Source organism: Nicotiana sylvestris, chromosome 12 (genome assembly GCF_000393655.2).
Source record: "Nicotiana sylvestris chromosome 12, ASM39365v2, whole genome shotgun sequence".
NCBI classification, from domain to species: Eukaryota; Viridiplantae; Streptophyta; class Magnoliopsida; order Solanales; family Solanaceae; genus Nicotiana; species Nicotiana sylvestris.
The window spans coordinates 86913334-86939106 of NC_091068.1; the positions used below are offsets into that span (position 1 = coordinate 86913334).

The window sequence follows — 25773 nt, forward strand, 5'->3', positions numbered from 1 at the left end:
ACCCAGAAGGGTGCCCAGTTCAGGTGGTCGGACGAGTGTGAGGCGAGCTTTCAGAATCTCAAGACAGCTTTAATTACGGTGCTGGTGTTGGTTTTTCCCACATGTTCAGGGCCATATACGGTTTATACTGATGCATCTCGTATTGGACTTGGCACAGTGTTGATATAGGATGGAAATGTCATTGCCTATGCTTCGCGGTAGTTGAAGATTCATGAGAAGAACTATCCAGTCCATGATTTGGAGTTAGCAGCCATTGTTCACGCGTTAAGATTTGGAGGCATTATCTATATGGCGTGTCATGTGAGGTGTTCATGGATCACAAGAGTTTGCAATACTTGTTCAAGCAGAATGAGCTAAATTTGAGGCAGAGAAGGTGGTTGGAGTTATTGAAAGACTATGATATCACCATCTTATATCATCCGGTAAAGGCCAATATGGTGGTCGTTGCTTTGAGTAGGAAGTTAGCCAGTATGGGCAGTCTTGCATATATTTCGGTCGGTGAGAGACCGCTTGCTTTGGATGTTCAGGATTTGAACAATTAGTTCGCGAGGTTAGATATTTCTAAGCCCAGCCGTGTATTAGCTTACACAGTTGCTCGTACTTCTTTATTGGAGCGTATCCGAGATCAGCAGTATGATGATCCTCATTTGTGTGTCCTTAGGGACACGGTGCTTCACGGTGGTGCCAAGAGGTTACATTAGGTGATGATGGAGTTTTGAGGCTGTAGGGTCGAGTTTGTGTGCCTAATGTGGATGGACTCCGATAGTTGATTTTAGAGAAGGCCCATAGTTCTCGGTACTCTATTTATCTGGGCGCCGATAAGATGTATCAGGATTTGCAGCAGCATTATTGGTGGAGGAGGATGAAGAAGGATATTGTTGTATATGTGGCTCGATGTTTGAATTGTCAGCAGGTAAAGTACGAGCATCAGAGACCTGGTGGTCTGTTCCAGAAGATTGAGATTCCTGAGTGGAAGTGGGATCGTATCACTATGGACTTCATTGTAGGACTCCCATGGACTCAGAGGAAGTTCGATGCAGTGTAGGTTATTGTTGATAGGCTGACCAAGTCAGCACATTTCATTTCGGTAGTAGTCTCCTATTCTTTCGAGAGGTTAGCTGAGATCTATATTCGGGAGATTATTCGTCTTCATGGTGTGCCCGTGTCTATCATTTCGGACCGAGGTATGCAATTTACCTCATATTTCTGGAGAGCAGTTCAGTGTGAGTTGGGCACACGGGTCGAGTTGAGCACAACATTTCTTCCTCAGACAGACGGGCAGTCCGAGCGTACTATTCAGATTTTGGAGGATATGCTCCGAGCTTGTGTCATTGACTTTGGAGGCTCGTGGGATCAGTTTTTGCCTTTAGCAGAGTTTGCCTACAACAACAGCTACCAGTCGAGCATTCAGATGACTCCTTTTGAGGCTTTATATGGTAGGCTGTGTCGGTCGCCGGTTGGATGCTTTGAGCCATGAGAGGCTTGGTTGTTGGGTACGGATCTAGTATAGATTGCCTTGGACAAGGTCAGGATCATTCAGGATAGGCTTCGTACAGCTCAGTCCAGGCAAAAGAGTTATGTCGATCGTAAGGTTCGTGATTTGGCATTCGTGGTCGATGGGCGGGTGTTGCTTCGGGTGTCGCCTATGAAAGGCATGATGAGATTTGGGAAGAGGGGCAAGCTTAGCCCTAGATTCATTGGCCTGTTTGAGATTCTTGATCGACTCGGAGAGGTGGCTTACAGACTTGCATTGCTGCCGAGCTTATCAGCCGTGCATCTAGTGTTCCATGTGTCCATGCTTCGGAAGTATCACGGCGATCCATCCCACGTGCTAGATTTCAACACTGTTCAATTGGACAAGGACTTGTCCTATGAGGAGGAGCCGGTAGCTATTCTAGACTGGTAGGTTCGTCAGTTGAGATCGAAGAGTTTCCCTTTAGTTCGTGTTCAGTGGAGAGGTCAGCCTGCCGAGGCATCGACCTAGGAGTCCGAGTCTGATCTGCGGAGCCGTTATCCCCATCTTTTCTCCGACTCAGGTACTTCCTTCTTATGTTCGTTCGAGGACAAACGGTTATTTTAGAGGTGGAGAATGTGATCATCACTTGTTTTAGAACTAAATTCTGTGTTTCGAGGCCTTAAAACCTCCTTTTTGTCTCACTTCGATGTGCGTGCACAGTCTGAGAATGTATCCGAAAAGCCATTATGTGAAAATCTGTGAAAAAGGGTGAATTTTGCTTTTAAAATGAATTTAGGTTGACTTCGATCAATATTTTGGGTAAACGGACCCGGACCCGTGATTTGACGGTCCTGGAGGATCCGTAGGAAAATATGGGACTTAGGCGTATGCCCGGAATCAAATTCTGAGGTCTCAAGTCCGAAAAATGAATTTTAAAGAAAATTATTTTCTGGAATATATATGAATTTTTAGAAATAAAATATGTTTGAATTTGATAGTATCGGGCCCGTATTTTGGTTCCGGAGCCCGGTGCCGGTCTTATATATGATTTAAGTTGAGCCTGTAAAATTTGGTAAGAAACGGAGGTCATATGACGTGATTCGGTACCTTAGTTGTAAAATTTGAAACTTTGAAAGTTCTTGAGATTTTCTTTGATTTTGATGCTAAATTCATAGTTATTGATGTTATTTTGATGATTTGATCACACGAGCAAGTCCATATGATGTTTTTGGACTTGCGTGCATGTTTGGTTGGATCCCCGAGGTCTCGGGTGAGTTTTGGATAGGCTACGAAGTGAAATTTGGACTTAGGAAATTGCTGGTATGTTGCAGGTTTGCAGGCTTCGCATTGGCTCGCAAATGCGACAAAGTATCGCAAATGCGAAACTCGACCTGGGCTGCCTTGGTCGCAAATGCGACGTTTTTATCGCAAATGCGATATCACATTTGCGAAGGGTCCCTCGCAAATGCGAAGGTGACTAGAATTGCACTTGGTCGCAAATGTGATAAAATCTTCGCATTTGCGAAGTCAACAGGTTTTGAAGGGGTTCGCAATTGCGACATCTGCGACCTGCAAATTCATAACTTAGCCGAAAATCTTTCATTTTTCAAACCTTTTCAAAACCTAAACACATTTGGGCGATTTTTCAAAGACAAGTACTCTTCCAAATCGATTGTAAGTCATTTCTAACTCTTTTCATTAATCTTTAACATCCTTTAACATGATTTCAACTCAAAATCAAGGGTTTTCATGGTGAAAATTGGGTGTTTTGGGTAGAACTTAGGTTATTCAAATTTTGGGAATTTGGACCTCAATTTGAGGTCTGATTTCAAAACAAATTACATATTTGGGTTCGTGGATGAATGGGTAATCGGTTTTTGATCATGTGGGTCCGGGGTCGATTTTTGACTTTTTGGGAAAATCATTGGAAAACTTATTTTCATGCATTAGAATTGATTCATTTAGCATTTATTGATATAGTTAAGTAACTTGTGGCTAGATACAAGCAAATTGGTGGTGGAAACAAGAGGTAAAGCGGTAGTTGAGGCTTAAATTGTGTTCGTATCATCGAGGTAAGTGTTTGGTCTAACCTTAGCTTGAGGGATTAGGAGTTGTGTCTTATTTGCTATGTGTTAATTGTGGAGTACGGCGTATAGGCATGGTGACGAGTATCTATATGTCGGTGTCAAGTATGCCCGTAGGTCTAGTGTTGTAATTGTTGTGACTCCGTTGAGATTTATTCATACTTAATATGTTGATTATCATTGTTGGTTCCCTTGCCGGGATGCTATTATTTATGATTTGCCTCCCTTGTCGGGATATTATTGTTTATGATATTGCCTCCCTTGCCGGGATGTTATTGTTATGACATTGTCCCCCTTGCCGGGATGTTATTGTTTACGATATTGTTTCCCTTGCCGGGATTCTTTTGTGATTGATGTTGATTTGTAAATGGGATCGGGTGGCACGCCGCCACGAAAATATATGAAATGGGAGCGGGTTACACGCCTGCAACGAGATATATGAAATGGGAGCGGGTTGCACGCCTGCAACGAGATATATGAAATGGGAGCGGGTTGCACGCCTGCAACGAAATTTATGAAATGGGAGAGGGTTGCATGCCTGCAACGAGATATATGAAATGGGAGTGTGTTGTACGTCTTTAACGAGATATATGAAATGGGATCGGCTTGCACGCCTGCAGCCAGAAAGAAATGAAAGTGAATACTATGTTGTTTTCCTCATTATTGTTGGCAACTAAATTATGGTTTCGTTACATTCCTCTTTGGTATTTTATTGCTATCTGATACTCCCCGTAGCATGCTTTCCCCTCCCCATCTTTAACTGTGAATATCTGCATTTATTTTCCGCTGTATATGATTTAATTGCACAGGTTTATTTGGTAGTCTGGTCCTAGCCTCGTCACTACTTCGCCGAGGTTATGCTAGGCACTTATCAGCACATGGGGTCGGTTGTGCTGATACTACACTCTGCACTGTCTGCAGATCCCGGTACTGGAGCATACAGACCTTAGCTTTAGGTTGTTGCCTTCAGTCCATTCGGAGATCCGAGGTAGTCCTGCAGACGTCCGTAGGACGTGGCGCCTCCTTCTATCCTTTCATCCTGTTTCATTTATGTATTTCCGAGACATTATTGCATTTATTTTTCGGACCCTTATTTGTAGTATTCTTAGACCGTCTGTGAAATTATGACACTAGTTCTGGGTAGTTTATGTATGGATTGGTATTGACATCTTTATTAAAATATTACATTTCAGTCTTCCGCTTATTAAATTTCACTGTTTATCTAATGTTGGTTATTAATTGTTAAGGGATTAAAATGGGAAAAAGGTAAATAATTCAAATGGTCGGCTTGCTTATCTTTCACTAGCAGGCACCATCATAACTTCCGAGGGTGGGAAATCACGGTTCGTGACAAGTAGGCTGCAATAAACAACAGTTTAAACAACTGCAGTTTATGACTTTGGCGCAATAAATTGAAAGTAATACCAAGTTAAAGCTTTCATCTGATGTCATGAGATTTAAAAGCATGAAATTTGCCAACTTAGATGATTTCCTCTGATCAAATTCCATTTGTAATACTAGTGACTATTTCAGACCTAAATCCTTTGATTGATGTGGCAATATAAGCATGAATTTGCAGTCCTTTTCTATTATTATATTTCTGTGAATTTGTCAGCCATCAATTCTCAGTTTCTAAATCCATTTTTAAAAGACTTAAAGGAGATGAACCCTTTTTTTTTGTTTCCTATTTTTTTGTGAAGTTAATGGATCAATGGACATGTTCCATTTATAATTAAAAAGAAATGGACAGTGTTAACATGAAGCAAACTTGAGTTCTCAATAGGTTTAGCTGATTTAATAATTAAAAAGATGGGAGGTGATGTAGGACATTGCCTATTTGTTTACATGTCTGATCTTAATAAATTCATACACCAAATCAGAAAGCTCCACACAACCTTTCCATTTGACAATATAGTTTTGAGGAAGTCCAGTTATGTTACAAAATTGTGTTACAGGCATAGCACTATATTTGCCTTGCACAGGAATTAAGTGGTCCTGTAAATTTGAATTACATTCTTTTTTATCTATATATAGTAAAGACAGATCAGAAGTCAATTTTAGTAGCATCAACATCTCAATAATTAATTGTTATAGTACAATTGTAATATTATTCTTTTGGCATCATGAGAAGAACAAATCTTGAAACAGAGGAATTCTGATAAGTGATGAGGAATATATAGAATTTTGAAGCAGTCAGTTATCTAGTCTCCTCAGCAGATTGTTTATTATTGAGTTAAGATTAGTCTAAACACCTCAACAATGAACATCAGAAAAACATAAACAATTTTCCTTGTAGCTTTCAAGAAATCAAGTCACAAATCTATTCAACTTGATTATATTCTCGGACTATCATCTAACAAATTAAAAAAAGAGCAATTTTCATAAAGCATTATACTTTAGAGCCTAATTACTATACATAACTACAGTTTGTCAAATTACCGTTAGTGGCTAATGTATCAATTTCGTTGTATCAATTCGTTGCCAACAACTTATATCAACTGTATTCGTTTGCGCATATGGATGTATCAATAAATACAATTTTGATGGAAAAGCCGTACCAAATGTACTCGTTCGCGCATATGATTGTATCAATGAATATAGTTTTGATGAAAAAGTTGTATCAACTGCATTCGTTAATAGTAGGGTTGTTCATGGTTTGACAAAAAACCGATCCAAACCAAAAACCGAACCAAACCGATATTTTTCTTGGTTTGAATTGGTTTTGGTTTTAAATTTTAAAAACCGATAATATTTGGTTTGGTTTTGGTTCTATTATAAAAAACCGAAAAATAAACCGAACCAAATCGATAAATTATATATAAAATTTAATAATTATTTATATAAAGTATCACATCTTTTTGTAAATAATTTTAATTATTATATATAGATTTTGGTTTATACTATTTATTTCCTAAAAGATTGCTTAAGCCCAAAGTAACAGGAATTGGCCAATTTCTTTTCCTTAAGAGACTCAAATTCTATAACCCTAGTCCCTACATATCTACTTTTGCTAACAGAAGACTAAGAGTTACAAAAAGTTCTACCACAAAAGTCAAAAAAAGCAATTCAAATTGCAAGACTACGGGCTATAGTTTGAGAAGATTTTTATGAACGTAAAAGTCTAATTTCAGTAATTTATTACAATGATTACTTTATCATTGATTCAACAAAGTGATGTTAGGCATTACATTTTAAATTAATTTTTCTTTGTTACTCACTTGACCTTTTATTGATTCAACAAAGTGATGTTAATTAATATCTATTCTTGGCATCTGATAAAATGGGTTCTAATTTATTTCAGATGAAAAGGACCGAGGTTGAAGATTTGGAGGTCACCTTTAAAAATACTACTCCAGCTACACCAACATCTGCGGCAACTCAAGCACATGGTAACACTCCTGATATTTTTACTATGCGCAATCCTCCTAAAAAGCAAAAAAGAACAACTCTGTGTGATCGAAACCCTAGGCCTGGGGGGAATGGTCGGGAAAAATCTGAAATTTGGCCACACTTCACAAAGTTTACTGATAAAAAAGGCGATCTAAGGGCAAAATGCAATTACTGTCCGAAAGATTTTGCTTGTCCTAGTAGGAATGTGACTTCTAACCTTTGGGCATATATAACCAGCAAGTGTGATAAATCGCATTTCTAGGTAATTGATAGGAAGCAACCAACACTCAAACTTATACCTATAAAAGGAGGGGAACAAGGAAGTTTAGAAAGAGTTGTTTATAATATTGCTGAGGTTAGGAGGACAATTGCCGAGTTTGTTATAATTGATGAACAACCATTTAAAGTTGTTGAGGGAGAAGGGTTTAAGAGATTAATGTCGGTTATTTTGCCTAATTATGAGTTACCTTCTCGCATTACTGTTGCTAGGCAATGTTTGAAAATTTATCAAGAGGAGAAACAAAAGCTTAAAAGACTTATTAGAGATCAACGTGTATGTCTTACTAGTGATACATGGACATCAATTCAAAATTTGACTTATATGGTCATTACTGCCCATTGGATCGATGATGAATGGATTTTGCAAAAAAAAAAAATCCTCAACTTTTTTCAAACTCCAGATCATAAGGGTGAGACAATTGCTAAGGGTATTGAGGTTTGTTTATTAGATTGGGGGATTGAAAAACCATTCACATTGACGCTAGATAATGCGACAGCTAATGATGCTGCAATCAAATACTTGAAAGGGAGAATTCATGATTGGAAAGGTGTAATCTTGGAAAATGAATTTTTCCATGTTAGGTGTAATGCACATATCCTAAATTTAATTGTAAAAGAAGGATTAAGTGAGCAACATGAGTCTATTTCTCGAGTGAGGATGGCTGTGAAATATGTGAAGTCTTCTCCTGCAAGATCTGCTTCCTTTAAATCACATGTTGAGAAGGTCAAACTAGACACTCATGGTCTTTTGAGTTTAGATGTTGAGATAGTGTGGAACTCTACATATTTGATGTTAGATACTGCAATAAAATTTGAAAAAGCCTTTTCAAGAATGTATATTGATGATCATAAGTACTTTAGCTATTGTCTAGAATTGAGTGGAACGGCAAGGCATCCATCTTCAGAAGATTGGCAGAATGTGAAAGTCTTTCTCAAGTTTCTTGAATTTTTTTACCAAACCACTTTGAAATTTTCAGGAACTTCACATATTACTTCTAATTCTTTCTTTCATGAGCTTTTTAATCTTCAAAGCTTAATTGTCCAATATTCTGATAGTATTGATTCTATCTTGACTAATATGGCTAAGAAGATGAAACTTAAGTTTGATAAATATTGGGCTGATTTTGAGGATATGAATATATTGTTATTTGTTGTTGTTGTGCTGGATCCTCGGTACAAAATGAAGCATGTGAAGTTCCTTTTTATCAAATTTATAGTTCTTTGAAGGGAAAGGGAAAGTCTACCAAAGTGATGGATACTTTATCTCGCTTGTATAATCACTATAAGGATTCTATTTCTGGGGCTTCTAATGAAAATATTGGAGATCAAACTAGTGTGAATCAAACTGATACAATGCATAGTTGTGATGTGTGGCAATCGCAATGGGAGAAATTTCTTGAAGATGAGAATAATATTGGTAATACGAGTGAGCTTGAGAAGTATTTGATGGATGATGTGGAGAAGAATAATGATTTAAATGTCTTAGCTTGGTGGAAAGCTTCATCTGAAAGATATCCAGTTGTCTTTATGATTTATGATTGCAAGAGATGTGCTTGCTATTCCTACGTCTACTGTTGCCTCGGAATCAGCTTTTAGCACTGGTGGTCGGATTCTTGATTGTTATCGAAGTTCTTTATCAACAAAGACAGCTGAAGCTCTTGTTTGTTGTCAACAATGGTTGCGGTCATCATCTAAAGAATGCAAGCTTCAAGATCTTTTAGAAGAAATTCAAAAACTTGAAATCGTCGAAAAAGGTAATTTCCTCTAATACAAAATTTAATTTGTTCGTTTTGATTTGGTTTATTCCCTCCACTGCTAACACTGTTGAAAATGCCCAAAAACTTCTTACAATGTGTAGAAGAGTTTCTATGAAGAGTAATGCTTATATGATAATTCTTTTTTCAGAATATCCAGACACTGCTTTGAGCATTGACTAGTTTGGAGCTTAAGCTAAGGACGATGATGGAAGTAGCTGCGAAAGTGATCCTTATGAAGAAAAAAAAGTAGAAGTGAATATGATATTACAGATTCTCTCATTAGTTTTTTTAGTTTAAATACATAATTTTTACTTTTAAATGGACAAAGTTGTCTGTACTTTGGAACCTTTATTTTGGCTGGTTTCTTTGATTCTATCATGTACTACAACTTAGTTCACCCGGCACAGTTTTCTATTTTATTATTTATTAAGAACCGAAAATCCGAACCAAACCAACAACAACCAAACTGATGGTTTGTATTTAATTTGGTTTGATTTTGGTTTTAAAATTTTAAAAATCGATTAAATTGGTTTGTTTTGGTTTTAATAAAAAACCGACCAAACCGAACCGTGAACACCCCTAATTAATGGTTGTATCAATTGTATTCGTTCGCTCAATTTTGATGTATTAACGCATACAATAACGCTGGATACAATCATGAGAGATTGTATGCGTTCGCCACAATTTTCTCGCTCAACAGACTGTATTTTCTCTCTTGTATAAGGACATACAGTATAGATATATACAAAGAAGAAGAAGACTCAAAGTTTGTTGTATCTTGTATCAATGCATACAGTCATGACAGGCTGTATGTGCTTGCTCAATAGACTATTTTCTCTCATACAACGAAATACAGTATCGATACATACAAAAAAGAAGAAGATAATTCAGATCCATACATGCAACATACATTCGTCGGCTATTGAAGATACATACAACATATAGTCATAGAAGAAGGGAACCTATAACTTGATTTTGCCGGAGAGGAATTGTACTATGCCGTACAAGTAGTTTTGATAATCACTTGATTTCTTTATAATTGTCCGACGCAGTAGGGGCATTTGCATCTATACCCGCTTTTTGGGTCACGTTTTAACTTGTGTCCGCTTTGCAAAAAAAATTACAAGCGTACCCACTTTTTCGCGTAACTTCAGCATACGGGGCTGAAGTAGCAAAGACAATCACGCAAAACTTCAGTATTCTAGTAGACGCCAAGAGTGCTAAAGTTTTTGTTTGTAATTGCTGAACTTAAGCATAGTAGCTGAAGTTTTGTTCTCTATTTGCTGAAGTTTTTGTTTGTAATTATTGAAGTTTTTGTTTTTGTAACTGGCGAAGTTTTTGTTTTGTAACTGGCGAGTTTTTGTTTTTGTAACTGGCGAACTTCAGTTCTTTTGTTTTGTAACTACCCACACGAAGTAACTTAAAGCTGTCGCTTTAATTTTATTTGCTGCTATTTGCTGAAGTACGATAGGCAGCTTTGAAACTTCTCTTCTTTAAATATTCCTATTCTCTTCTCACTCAATTTATTTTCAACCACAAGATGCATAAGATTGAAGTTGCAAAATCAAGATAGAACCTTTACAGCTGAGGGTGTCGGCGAAAAGGAAAAAATTATTGAAAATTTATAGGACTCACCGGAGAAATAAGAAGAAGCAGATAGGGATGAACCTTACTTCTGGAAAAAGAAAAGATAAAACTTTGAGGAGGAGAAAGGGGACTGAAATTATTTAAAAAGTGGGTACAAGTTAAAATTTTTAAAAAAAATAAATATAAATTAAATGGGGACGACCAAATAGGGCGCCCCGTGCAATTTTTACGACGCAGTACAAGTAGTTTTGAGCCCGAGCTGTGCGGCATTGATCGCCGCCAGGACACCCCCACCGCCAATGATGACGACGTCGTTTTCGTCAGGATGCTGACGCAAAGGTTCTGGTAAAGAGAATGAATAGTTTGAAGTACTGTAGAGAAATCTGGTTGCTAAAATTGTTCCTTTCGTTTAGCTAAGGTTGAAATCGTCATTTTCCGTTAGGTTTTTGGCCAAATTAGGGAGATTTGCTTCGTGCTGTTGAGTTGATGAAGACGAGTTTTTATGGTAAATATAATGTATAAGTTGGTTACACCATGTAAATTTTCCTTATAAAAATATATGCCTTTGCAACCCCCTAATTTTGATCCGTACAAATAGGCACTACAACGGCAAGAAAGCAAATCAAATGTCACAACACCCCTTTATGCACAAGGTGTTTATTGATCTTGTTTCTGGACCACACCTATTGACCTTGAACTGGATTTAGCAAAAAAAATAACAACAATCTAAGAATCATATTCAGTTTTAGAAGTTCAAATCAAATATAGTGAACCCCAACTGAATAAAGAAAAATTGCATGGTTGCAGACAGATGCACACAAGAATAAATGTAAGAAAATCTTTTGAAGATTGAGGATGGAAGGTATCTAATTTGTTCTTATACATCTAATATGATAAATCTACCCCATGAATTAAAATAGTATCCTCCAAATCCTTCTGTCATATATTCACATTAAAAATTGAACAATTCCTAGCTTTCGCTCATGTTGAAAATATGGGGATTAAAAAGAAAGATAAGAAAGAATTGACCAAAATCATTAAGAATACTTCAGTCTATGATTCCGAGTGGCTCTAAGATGTGTATCTGAGTTCTTGGCTAGATACTCAGACAATTCTATGCAAACCAATTTCCCAAGAGTATATATCACTATGCAAGACACAACTCATGTACCTCACCATCACGGTACGAAAGAATTTCGTGCAGCTATCTTCCTAAGGGTATAGCAGAATTTTTCTTCAAGAAGAGTTATTGTACAGAAGGTATTTTGTAGAGGTGAATTCCGTCCATGCCAGGAGGCGATTGGGGTGAAATTGCCTGACGATCAGTTTCACTAAATTCCAGGAATTTCCTTGCAGTTGCTTGAGGTTCCAATATACGACCCATCTTTCTCGGAAATGTATCAGTAATATGAGGATATCTGGAGGCGTTTCTGTTTCCAGTAGAAGATAAAGACTCTTCTTTTATGATATTTCTATGTGCTGAAGCAACAACAGAAGCGAAAACGCCAGATTCCTTCAATCCCTGTATAATGACCTATAGGCAGAAGAAGTTTAAAAAGGTAGATTCAAGGGTTGATAGCCCTCAAAGTTTAACTCAAATATTTTTTGATCTTACCATGGGAGTATATATGCGTGTCAATATGCCCTTCTTGATAAGTTTCCGAATAAGTGTTTTATCGGTCCAAACAACATGTTCACGGTACCTGATTCAAGAAAAGAATCTGTCAAAATTTTCTATCCGTAAAAAAGGGACGTTCAGAATGATGTCGAGTTCATTTTCCTTCAAAGCTGTACATTCATAAAAAAGAAAAACAAAGGAAACATTCTTCCTCTATCTTTTTCTGATACAAATAAAATATACAGTTCAGAATCACCATGGTAAGTTAGTTAAATGAGCAGCCATTAACTGTGACAGAATACCGAAAGGAATTGATTCATGATGAAGTCAGAGGAAGGAAGTTAAAAGAAGTATTACCACTGAAGCATTTCCTCCTCTGTCACAGTTGAAGCTATTATAAAAGCCTGCAATGCAAAGATCAAAATTAATCAACAAAGAAATTTTACGGTCCATCTTTTGAACCAAAAAAAAATTGTGTACACTATTTCTTCGCTTTCTTCTTATGTTTCATTTTCCAGCTTTTCAATTCATTAGTTTTTTTTTTCCAGATAACTAGATACTATTAACTCTTAGTTCACTTGGCGTGCCTGCATATAAGTGTTTTTGAGCATTCATTACAGGTTTATTTGCATTAACATTATGATTGTAATCCAGATTGACATGATTAAGCACAACAGCTTGCCGATTACTCACAGCTCTGTCGAATTCTAGCATGAAGCATCTTTTCACATCTTCTTTTGTAGGTTTACATCCACAACGATCTCGTCGTGAAGTTAAATCTGAAAACTTGGGGTATGTGTAATGCAGAACAGCAGCCTCATCCAGTTTTATCTCTCTACAATCAATAAGAAAATACATTGTTATTACACAAGTGGAAACATTAAGGAGATTGTAATATGCAGTAACATAAAAATTTAAGAAGTAAACTACATAGCTAAAGAAAAATAGATCATATAAGGAACATACCAAAGAAGTGAAAAAGCATGACAAACATCGTTTGTTTGTGTGCGCAAGAATTTGACAATACAGTGCTTAGAGGAGACTGGGGATAGATGAAAAATGAAATAGGGATATAAGGAAATAAAAAGTTAGAAATTACATGACGAACAAGCACCATACTTTGGGCTTTTCATGTAGTTGTGCCACCTGTGAGCACCATTAGGACGAAGATGATCTTGAACTCGTGCGGCTGATTTTCCATTTCCATAAGTCAAAAAGTAGTTAGGATTACCACGGGTTGCTTCCTTGTAGTTTCCAAAGTAAGTTTCTTTCGGGAGATGGTCGTAATTCTTCTTGAACATTGAGACCTACCACAAGGTATAAATGTATTACTGGTAAACAGTCCAAATGAGAAAAGCAGAAAAGTTGAAAACTTGATTGCATAATTAATTTCTTCATTCCTAAGTACTTGCTTCCGAAGTATTTGCCAACAAGTTATACATATTTATCTTTGAAAGAAATTAAAAGCTATTCATGTATCGCGACTGAGGATGTTCCAGCAACAGGATTGAATTCAACACTAGAACTTGAAAGAGTAGAAAAAGGATATCGTTAAAGAATCTTACTTCACTAAAAGGTTCCTTTACATCATCTCTCTCAACACTGCTCTCCTGAAATATTTGCCATCATCAGAGAAGATACCAACAAGAAGAAGAGACTGCAGAAAATGAAAAGGAAGCAAATGCATGCCTTTTCGCTTTGCGTGTATGCAACTACATTCTTACACAAAGTTAGCTTGAGCAAGTACAGTCACTTACATAATTAGGAAAGACCACCATATCAACATCTTCAGGTAAATCTGCCAGAAGTCGCCGTAAAGAATACTCACTAGTTCCAGCTGGATGTAATAGCTCATCAGTATCAAGATGAATAATCCAATCCACGCCAGCTTCCTATAGAGTTACAAAGGCAATAAAGTGGATCAAAAAGCAAACATAAATGGAAACGGATGAGAGGTAATTGCAATCATACCCTTGCCATGACGATGGCCATTTCCATGTTAAGAGTCTGCTTAACAAATAACTCGTAGTTGCATGGTTGGTAGAAGAATCCAGCTAGCCAGGTTTCATTCCAGATCCGACTAGGACACGAGGCATAACAGATCAGCAGATCAAATAATAAGTTCACTTAATAGAGAGGTGAGATGAAATATAGAAAACAGAGCACGTCTTCTAGTTCATACAGAAAGTGCACTACCTAAATTTAGTTTGATTTAAGTTACTACCCTTGAATAATCACTTCTTCACCTAAGTCTATTACAACCTGATATTACCTGCCTTCAACCTTTTCAGGAAAATGTTGCTAATTAGAAATTGAGAAGTCAAGACTGTAGTAAAGGAAGTCTTTTCTTTAGCGAGAGGTGAATGAGTTATTCTCTTGTTTAGTAAGGGGATGAAAGAAGAGGCAAATAGAAGTCTGACAACCTCTCCGTTATCAGCCTTAAAGAAAGAAGTAATCCCTCATTTACTTACCTTCCAGTAATGCCAAACAAAGGAAGTAAGTGCTCAGTCGAAATAAATCAATGAATTTCACTCTCATTTACTCTTCCCTTTCCTTTTAGAAACCAAGAAAAATTTGTGTCTGAATGAGGATAACAATGTCTAGAAATCTCAATGACACAAATAGGATATAGAATATGTTGTCACTGCAGCCCTGGATAGTTACTACTTGCTTGTAAAAGGTTAACGAGTATGAGGTCCACATCAACCCCCTTCCCCAACTCATTGTGGTTACTCCTGATATATAATATAGGTTGCTAAATAAGAAACTCCCAACAAGTTCTGGAAATTTGTTAACTCATGCTAACACGTGTTAGTTTATACAGAAAAGATTTGCTCTCCTCATCTCTTCGGATAAACAGTTTCTCTCATCCTTGGGTTTTGAAGCGTGACTATTACTTGCATCTATTAGCAACATAAAGCAATTGAATGATGCGAGGCTGAATAAATAAAATAAAACCCCCAGAAGGGATACCAAACATTTTCCAAAACAATAGGAAATAATATCTACTCTACTGAACTGAGACCTCATCTTCATAGTTTAGCACAGAATATGTATAAAACATGCAAAGATCGGTTACCTTTTGGCTTGTACATCTTCTAGTTCTCTTGTTCTATATATTACTCTTACTCCCTGCGAAGTATACACATTTCATATATTAATCAAGAGATGAAATCTGTCAAATCAAAACAGTAGAAGTGCTGAAACTGAAAGTTCAAGGCAAAATAATGACAATGGAAATTCTAAGGAGATATTAACACTTACTTGGATTGATTCTAGCACCTTAGATACATTGGGGGATGCAGCTTTTCCCTCCACAAACAGGAAAAAGTTTGTTACCCCAATAACCTTATGATAAAATAACCAGGGTAGTATCTGCTCTAAGCCAGCGGACGTACTTGTAGTGATTGATATCTAATATCGAGCAAAGGTAACATGTTGCTTAGGGTACTGATAAAGCGGAGAAAGAACAGTAAAGCTTCAGTTAAATATCAAAGACGTTGACAGTTGACACTAATGGTAAAAAATGGTGAAGTTATTTAAACGTCACATTTCTATCTTCTTTGGAGAAATATGTTTCAACTTTCAGGAACTCCCTACCATGCCTAAGCAGAAGCGTGAACATCAAACTTGAAATTTGAGAGAAACATTGAAATAATCAAAAGTAAATGAGGTCAAGGACCTTGTAAAATGAAAAGATTTGCTCATTCTGATCCTGATCCATGACATTAAGATCAAATAGAAATACACTTATTACATTGCTTAAAAAATATCAACATTGAGCAAGGTTCAATCCATTCCATTACTTCAAGAATGTGACTGCCTTTGTTCTTAAATATCACCAGCAACTCAATTAGCAATTTCAGTTAGAATATGAATATGAGAGTTAAAGGTGACAACAACTAATGGCACACATAGACAATCAGAAAAGGCCAAGAACTAATAACATGGTTTATCAAACAGGTGGAACCCAATCATCAAAAGAACCTTTTTCACAATTCATGCCACAATAGCAAAAAGACACTTGGCAAATAAGGACAGAAACGTGTTCATCTTTCTTCAATTGATAAAAGTTTAGTATTACTACTTTTTTGGTAACTAAAAAGTTTAGTACTTCAACATGAAGTTATATCAATAATAAAGGCAAAGAGATATAAAGGAACCACGAAAAGCAACAAGTAAACATGAATCCAGATTCATAATCAAGAATATAACCACATTATTCTAAGATTTATTAAGTTAGTTTTAGACTTTTAATCTCCAGAACTAGTCACCCATAATTAACAAAATGAATCATGTTGACAAATAACTGAATTTCTACACCATATTTGAGATTCCTCACAAACATACATTTTATGCACATAACATACATTGACAAAAGAAATAAGAGCATAACCCACAACAAGATCAAAAACCCCACCAAGAACTAAAGGAGCAAACTTCAAGAAAACACATAAAAATATATAAACAATAAAAACTAACCTTAGGCTTAAGATCCGACCCGGAAGATGACCCGAAGTTAAACTTCCAATCTTTGAAGTATGGAAACGAAGGCATACGACTCTGGCCAAGAATATCTTCACAGCCAGAAGAGGATGAATCCGATAAACGTACGGGTTTTGACCCACCCGTGGCGTGAAACTCAATGGGATCATCATCGGGTGCCCATCGGGTACTCGGGTCGGGTAACCCGCCACGCCATTGGAGAACAAAAGCAAAAGCAGCGAGTGATACAGAAAGAACTGTCAGTAAAAACAGCAAACGAGAAACAAAACCAGAAGTATAATAAAGACCCGCCATTGAGAATTCAAAGAAAATGGAGAACTGTAATATTTATATATGATGTTATAAAGAAAAAAATAAACTGTTTGATTGTATACGTTTTGTGTGTGTGTATATAGAGATGTTTTCATGCAGAGAACTGGGACTGAGAGAGAGAGTTGAAACTGAAGAGTTTTGAGTCGTGCCGTATATGGGAACTTTGTATTAGGAGTCGTTTTTGCCGTTGATGGTGTTGTCATTAGCTTTGATAACTCCGAATGTAATTTCATTGAGCTAATCGATAAGGATTACTATAATATTTGGATTATGGTAGGCTTCATAAGATGAAAAAGTAAATCTATTATAAATAACCGAGAATTTTAATTAGTTGTCACCTTGTTGGCGAAGAGTTCATTTTGTACTTTGGGCGAGCGAAGATCATTATGTATTTATATTAAGAAATTTATTACTATTAAATATGTATAAGTAGGGGTATACATAAGTCGGGTTGGTTCAAAATTTTCAATTACCAAACCAATAGTATCAGGTTTTTAAATCTATAACCCAAACCAAACCAACATAGTTGGGTTTTTCAATCTCCATTTATTTTGGGTTTTTCAGATTTTCGGGTTTTTTCCCGTAAAATCTTTATAGAACAAAATATGTAATTTGTGCTCTAAATATTTATTTAGTCCTAGTAAGATAAAATTATATAATGCATTTTTCAAGAAAATAACATATTAATCGGAGATAAGTCATAGCATTATACTAAAATATTCAATAATAAAGATAATAAAATTACATAAAGCAAATATTGGTAATTAATAAGTCACTAATACCTAAAGTGAAGAACCCAACCACCAGCCTATCTCTTGCTGCACAGTGCTATACAAGATAATATCAAAAATCCTAACAGTAAGACTACAGGAAGTTATGACTGATCTTATAGATAATTGCCAAACAGCTTTTGTACCTGGTAGATTGATTACTGACAACATTATTATGAGTCATGAATTGGTCAAAGGGTATGGGAGGAAGAATATATCACCAAGATGTATGCTTAAAATTAATATGCAGAAAGCATATGACTCTGTGGAATGGGTATACATTGAGCAAGTGATGAAGCTATTAGGGTTCCCTGAGAAATTTATAAAATGAATAATGGTGTGCATTAGTACAGTGGTCTATTCAGTTATAATCAATGAGCAACTATCAAAGCGTTTTGAGGCAAGAAAGGGGCTTAGGCAATGAGATCCTCTTTCACCATTACTATTTCTGATGGCAATGAAATATCTAAATAGGCTGCTGAAGCCATTGAAGGAGAACAAAGAATTCAAATTCCATTCAAAGTGTGCTAAAGTCAGTCTAGTGCACTTAGGATTTGCTGATGATCTGTTATTTTTTTAAAGAGGGGATGATGATAGGCTATAATTACGTATTTTAGTCGCTTATTACACTCATATTTACTGCACTTTAAATGAGTTTGAGCTTTAATCGCTAGTGTCTTGCACTAATTATGTGTTTTATGCATTGTAGGAGTGATTCCGAGCTATGTAGATGTTATAGAATGAATTCAAGTGATTTGGAGCTTTGAAATCTGATTAAAAGCTCAAATAATTAAGCTGGGATCGTGTTCGGGGATCAACGGATGATAGTAAGAACAAACGAAGAATCGAGTAGGCATATTGCGTACCGTCTAGTAAAATACACATAACGTTTTCCTCAGAAATCTATTTGGGCTTCACAATATATGCTTGGAAAGCTAACTCAAAGAGCTACAGATTTTATGTTTTACGTTTTTCCAAATTCCAAACGGAATAGGGTGAAAAGTGCACGTCAAGAAAGCGGACGTGCTCAAGCCGCGCTTGTCAGGCAGAATCAAAGTTGATATACGCGGTCTGAGTGCGGTCCAAGCGCGGCTACGCACGTCCTGTCCGGAAAATATGTCCTTTTTCGCGTATGAGAAGGTGTAATTGTTTGGGCCCAACTCTACTTGATATATATACATGGAAAAACGGTAGTTTGGGGAGGTTGGACAGATTTGAGACACAGATTCGACCTAAGGAGGCAAAGACACAATAGGAGCAAGGCGGGGAATTCTTCTACGAGTTTTTCCTTCCTCTTCCTATTTTTCATTGTTGGTTATGAGTTTTAGTATTGTAGTTTTACATACTGTTATGAATAGCTAATTTGTTATCTAGGGTTTTGATGGAATCTTTTGTAGGATAAATTCTTGTTATGTTTTTATATAATTGAGTCGTAGTATTTTCTCTATTTGTTCAACTATATTATTCTTGTGGTTGATTGAAGGACCCTCAATTAGCTGTGCCTATTTAGTATGTATTATTCGGGAGAGAGTGAATATTTAGGTAGTTGTTGAACAACATCACTCCCGACGTATGTGAGAAATCAATAACCAAGGGTTTAAAGGTGGGATTAGGGATAACGAAACCTTGGGTGCGATCTAAGTGAGCTGTAATTAAAGCCAGCTAGCGTAACTTGGAAGAGTATGTCTAGTAAATTATCGTAATTACTCGGGAGAGACTTACAACACTCAGAGCGCTCATGATCGGTAGAGAATACTTAGGCGAAATTATAGAAGACATAGTGGGAAGGATTCCGACAATTGGGAAAATCATAACTCTAGACCTCCTTAATCTTTTCTCCAACCTTTAGTATCTTAAGTGTTAATTTATTATTTTAATTTGTTAGTTAGTTAGTTAAACACAAGAATCTTAATATCTATAAGTTAGGAATTGTTCAAACTTGTATTCTTGGTGATAGTGAACAACAGTAACTAAGCCTTAGTTTTCTATGGGATTTGACTCCGGACTTGTAAACCGGATTATATTTGCAACGACTGCTTAGTCCTTTTTATAAGACATAGTTGGGCGTGATCAAATTTTAGCTTCGTTGTCGGGGAACTAACGGTGTAGTTGTAGATGTATATATTGCTAGGTTGCGAGTTTGAACTTTTATTTTTTTTTTTGTTTTTTTTTTTTGAATTTTTTTAATTTTATTATAACCGTTGATTTGAGAAATATGACATCTTGAAATTATGGGAATTTAGGTGTAGATAATTCTACTATTGATCTTCATAAATATTGTAAAGGAAACCACTCATATCAAAATTATCAAAATATTTCTGAGAGCGAGTTATGTGCACCAACTCAATCTTATTTGTGGAATGTGTGTGATGTGCGTGGTGGTAAAAATGGTCACCTTCATAGTTGTGCTTATATTTTTTATTTTCCCCCAACCCCTTACTATGATAGTTCTACCTTTTCTTGTGAAGTTAATAGGAACAAAGAACCTGGGAATGCGGACCTGAAGGAGATCAAGGATATGTTAAAGTGCCTCCTGGAACAAAATAATGAGAAACAACTGCACCTAGAGAGGCAAGAGGCAACTTTCGCAACTTGGAGGCTCAATTGAGTCAAGTGGTTGGAGCTGTTAATGCTCAACAAGCCAATATTGAGGATAGAAGCCAAGAAGAGCATAAATTTGAGGTGGTAATTAAAGAGGTTAGATTAGAACATCAACAACCTAGCCAACTACAATTTGAGAATGTCGATGTTGAAGAAGTGAGACTAGAGTCAGTCAAGGACTTTGAGGATACAAATTTTGTTGACTCTAGTATCATTGATGTTGAGGATGTTGAAAGTCCTGAAGTTCATTTGTTTGAGCGCATTGGTCCTCACTCCAAATATTTTTCCACATTGGGCTTGGATGATGATATGGAAATAGAGTCATCCGAGCCGATTGAGAAGTCAAGGAATGAGGAACAAGGTGCCTACAGTCTGGAATTTTTCTCGCCAGAAAGACAAGACTACATTCCACCACCCCTGGAGCATAACCGAATACTTGAAGCCAAATTGGGGCTCAATTCATAAGTTCAAGGTGGAGGAAAAAAGTGATTCACGTCGTGCTGCAACGTTAAATCAAGCGCTTGTTGGGAGGCAACCCAACTTTACTGCTTTATTCTATTTTATTTTTGTTTTTTTTCTAATTGTATTATTTTTGTAGTGCTGATTTTTTATTTTTTAGGAGCATGGAATGCAAAGCCATTGGAAGGATGCAACAACAAACCAGATGGTTGGAACTAAGTGTGAGGTACCCACACGAAGGACCAGGTTTGGGAAAGTCTGAGTACCCCATGAGATGCTAGTGCTTCGGCCTTTAGCCTACTACAGAGTTTCTTTTACCCTCTTGTATGTATGGGTGTGCATTGGGGACAATGCACAATTTAAGTGTAGGGTGAGTAGATTATCTGGGTGACTTCTATGCTATTTTAGTTGTGTTAGTTTAATTGAATAATTTTTTTAAATAGAAAGATTGGACTTTTTCCGACGATGGATCTATTAGACAATTTTTTTGAGGGATTTAAGTCTAAAGAAAAAATAAAATAAAAAGATTTTCTTTTGTTAGGTAGTGTATCAATTCCCCCTTATTTTTTTTTATGTTGCGGTTCTTTTCCAAGGATTGTTTGAACCGGGTGTAGTGATTTTTTTTAAGAGTATGAGCCATTGTGTTGTGTTTTAAATTGAAGCAGTATCTCTTGACTTTGTTATGCCTTGAGAATAGCGAGTAATTTGGTTGTGATGCTTAGGCTCAATTTTTGACTCTTGTATAAGTACCTTAAATTGTATGATTTTAAATTTACTTAACTGCTTTGACTAGACTGTCTTGATGAATCCAATCCTGAGTGAGTTATGTGCCATGTGTGTGTGAGGTTTGTGTGTTATTCTGTGCATTGCATTTGATGCCTAGAACTTGCTCCGTGAGTTTTAAAAGCGAAATAGTAGTTTTGTTCAGTCTTGGAAGTGATATAGGCATTTCTGTGTTGAGCCAGATATGTATAATTTACCCGCCTAATTGTTATGTGTCGTAGTTAACCCCTTTGAGCCTGTAATCCTATTTCTTTAGCAACCACATTACAAGCCTTACCCATTTTTTGAATTAACCATCTATTTGAACCTTCTAACCTCTCATGAGCACTCGAAGTGTTATGAACTGTGTAAAAGTCAAAGTGTGGGGGTGATTGGTTTGGCTTTTGAGTGGAACTAATGAAATAAGGAGAAAGGTGCACTGTTTTGAAAAAGTAAGAGCCACTTCAATAAATAAATAAAAAAGAGGAAAAAAAAGTTGTATTGTTGTGAAAAAAATATTCCTTGATAAGTGGTGACTCTTGATGTAATTGTGCTTGTGCTTAAAGAAGTATGGGGTAAAATACATTGATGTGAAGGCGGAGTTTGGTTTGACATAAGTATGGGGTTTGAATGTTAAAGTATTGTCACGACCCCGGTTCATCCTCCATGAACCATCGTGATGACACCTAGTCTCTACGACTAGGTTAGCCTAATTTACGGAATAAAAACCAAAATTTGCGGAAGTAAACAATTTAAAACAGAAATAAAGTAGTAACAATGTTTAAATGTGCCGCGCGGCTTACACCATGTTTAACTCTCAATACCAATACATAAATCCAAGACCCAAAAACCCGTGAATCACAAGCTAAGATCAATACTACATAACTCTAACTCCTGAATGTCTAATAAGAACAGGAAAGTACAGAAGGGCTAAATACTAAAGGCAGGAATAGAAATGGACTTATCAGTCTGTGGACGCGGCAGATGTACCTCGAAGTCTCTAGAGCAGTCGCCTCCTCAAGGATGATAGGCCTGAGTAGCGGTACCTGGATCTGCACATGAAAAACATGCGCAGAAAGGGCATGAGTACACCACAGCGGTACTCAGTAAGTGCCAAGCCTAACCTCGGTTGGGTAGTGACGAGGAAGGTCAGGGCCCTACTGAGGTTAAATAAAATATAAAGATGACAGGATAAGATAAGCAATGCAATTGAGAATCTATAGTAAGTAGCTAACCATCGTGACTGCACCTAGTTTCTATGACTAAGTAAACCTAATTTGCTGAAGAAAAACCAAAATTTGTGAAAGTAAACAATTTAAAGCAGAAATAAAGTAGTAACAATGTTTAAATGTGCCGCTCGGCCACCATGTTTAACTCTCAATACCAATACATAAATCCAAGACCCGGAAACCCACGAATCACAAGAAAGATCAATACTACATAGTTCTAACTCCGGAATGTCTAATAAGAACAGGAAAGTACAGAAGGGCTAAATACTAAAGGCAGGAATAGAAAGGGACTTCTCATTTTGCGGACGCGGAAGATGTACCTCGAAATCTCTAGAGCAGTCGCCTCCTCAAGGATGATAGGCCTGAATAGCGGTACCTGGATCTGCACATGAAAAACATGCGCAGAAGGGGCATGAGTACACCACAACGGTACTCAGTAAGTGCCAAGCCTAACCTCGGTTGGGCAGTGATAAGGAAGGTCAGGGCCCTACTGAGGTTAAATAAAATATAAAGATGACAGGATAAGATAAGTAGTGCAATTAAAAATCTACAGTAAGGATCTATACAGGATAATTAAGAGTACAATAACGGAAATAGAGATGAAGGCAAACCATAAGGAAGTACCACTCATAACAAGGATGATAACTGGGGATCTCTTGGTATCCTCAATATATGCTAGGGATCTCTTGGTATTCCAAGGATCTCTTGGTATCCTCAATATATACTAGGGATCTCTTAGTATCCCGAGGATCTCTTGGTATCTTCAATATACGTGCTAGGGATCTCTTGGTATCACACGCCTCAGTTCAGATCATAAATACGTACAGGGGATCTCCCAGGATGCCGTCCCCTAGTCCCAAAGTTAAAACACACAGCAATAACACAAGAATACCTAATTAAGCTAAATTTCGTACCAAGTAAACAGTTAATTCTAGCCTAACGTGCTTCACGTAATGCAATTAAGGCAGTTTAAGAAAATAGGCAATTAAGTCAACTAAACATGCTTTTCTAAACTAGCAACAAGCTAAATTCACAAGTAGAATAAAATAGGAAAAAGAACTCAATTGAAATACTTAAGGAAAAACCGAATTTCAACAATTAGCTCAAGTACGCGCTCCTCACCTCACGTACAATGCATTTCAATTATCAAATATATCATATACTAAGGGGAAGGTCCCCAACACAAGGTTAGACAAGCCACTTACCTCGAACCCGCTCAAAAATCAACCCGAACCACGCTCTTGCCACGAGTACTCGACTCCACATAGCCCAAATCTATTCAATTCAATAGCATAATGTAAATAACACTTAAAGTAACTGATTCTACAATTAAATTCTAAGTTAATATGCAAAATTATGTAAAATGACCAAAACGCCCCTCGGGCCCATGTCTCGGAATTGGGTAAAATTTATATTTTCAGAATCCTCACGCTCTCACGGGTTCATGCATACCAAAATTATCCAAATCTAAGGTCAAATTCCCAATCAAAAGTCGAATTCTAGGTATAAGAACTTTCTTCCAATTTTTCCCCAATTTCATCTCCAATCCGAAATTAAATGATGAAACTAACTATAGATTGATGGAATATAACTAGAAAGGGTTAAAGAATCGTTACCCAATGATCTCCTCTTCAATTTTCTCTCAAAATCGCCCTCTTCGAGCTCCAAATCAAATTTTCAACTTTTGAAACTAAACCCTCAAAATTTTATATTTCTGCCCAGCTGTTTCCGCATCTGCGGTCCCGCTTCTATGAAACTAATGTTGCATCTGCGAATTTTTACTTAATGGCCAATTTCTGCATCTGCGACTCCCAATCCGCAGATGCGGTACCGCTTCTACGGAAATACCACCGCTTCTGCGGTTTCTGAAGAAGTCCCCAATTTCCGCTTCTGCGGCCACTGAGCCGCTTCTACGGTCCCGCACCTGCGGAACCCAAACCGCAGGTGCGGTTATGACAGAACCAGCAACTGAAGCTGCAACTTAAATTCAAAAATCTTTCCGTCAACCATCCGAATTCATCCTGAGACCTCCTGGACCTCTACCAAAGCCACCAACAAGTCACAAACAACTATCCTAACTTGTACCAATCCTTAGAACACCTAAAACAATATCGGAACCTCGAATTAACCATGGATTCAAGCCTAAGAACTCCAAAATTCTCAAAATACGCTTTCGATCAAAAAGTCTATCAAACCTCGTCCGAATGACCTGAAATTTTGCAACCACGTCAATTCAACACTACAGAGCTACTCCAACTTTCGGAATTCCATTCCGACCCTCGGATCAAAATTTCAGACCGAAAACTTCAAAAATTCAACTTTCGGCATTCCAAGCCTAAATTAGCTACGGACCTCCAAAACACAATCCGATCACGCCCCTAAGCCTGAAATCACCGAACGGAGCTAACAGAACCATCAGATTTCCATTCCAAAGCCGTCTTCATACTATTCCGACTACGGTCAACTTTCCAATACTTAAGCTCTCATTTAGGGACTAACTATCCCAAAACTCTCCGAAACTCGACACCAAACATCCCGACAAATCAAAATAGCAGAATTAAACTTGGGGAAAGTAGTTAATAGGGGATCAGGGCATTAATTCTTAAGACGACCGACCGGGTCGTCACATCCTCCTACACTTAAACATTCGTTCGTCCTCGAACGAGCATAAAGACATACCTGAAGTAGTGAAAAGATGAGGGTAACGGTTGCACATATCCTGCTTGGTCTCCCAAGTGGCCTCCTCGACCAGCTGACCCTACCACTAAACCTTCACGGATGCAATGTTCTTTGACCTCAGCTTTCTAACCTGCCTGTCCAATATTGCTACTGGCTCCTCAACATAGGTTAGATCCTTGTCCAATTGGATTGAACTGAAATCCAACACGTGTGACGGGTCACCGTGATACCTCCGGAGCATCTAAACATGAAATACCAGATGAACTCCTACCAAGCTGGGAGGT

At 37.2% G+C, this 25773-nt stretch overlaps 1 pseudogene; it reads right to left on the minus strand.

Annotated features, from left to right (window-relative positions):
• Positions 1-11475: 11475 nt before the first annotated feature.
• Positions 11476-17150, minus strand: LOC104233677 (glycosyltransferase-like At2g41451; annotated as a pseudogene).
• Positions 17151-25773: the final 8623 nt, after the last annotated feature.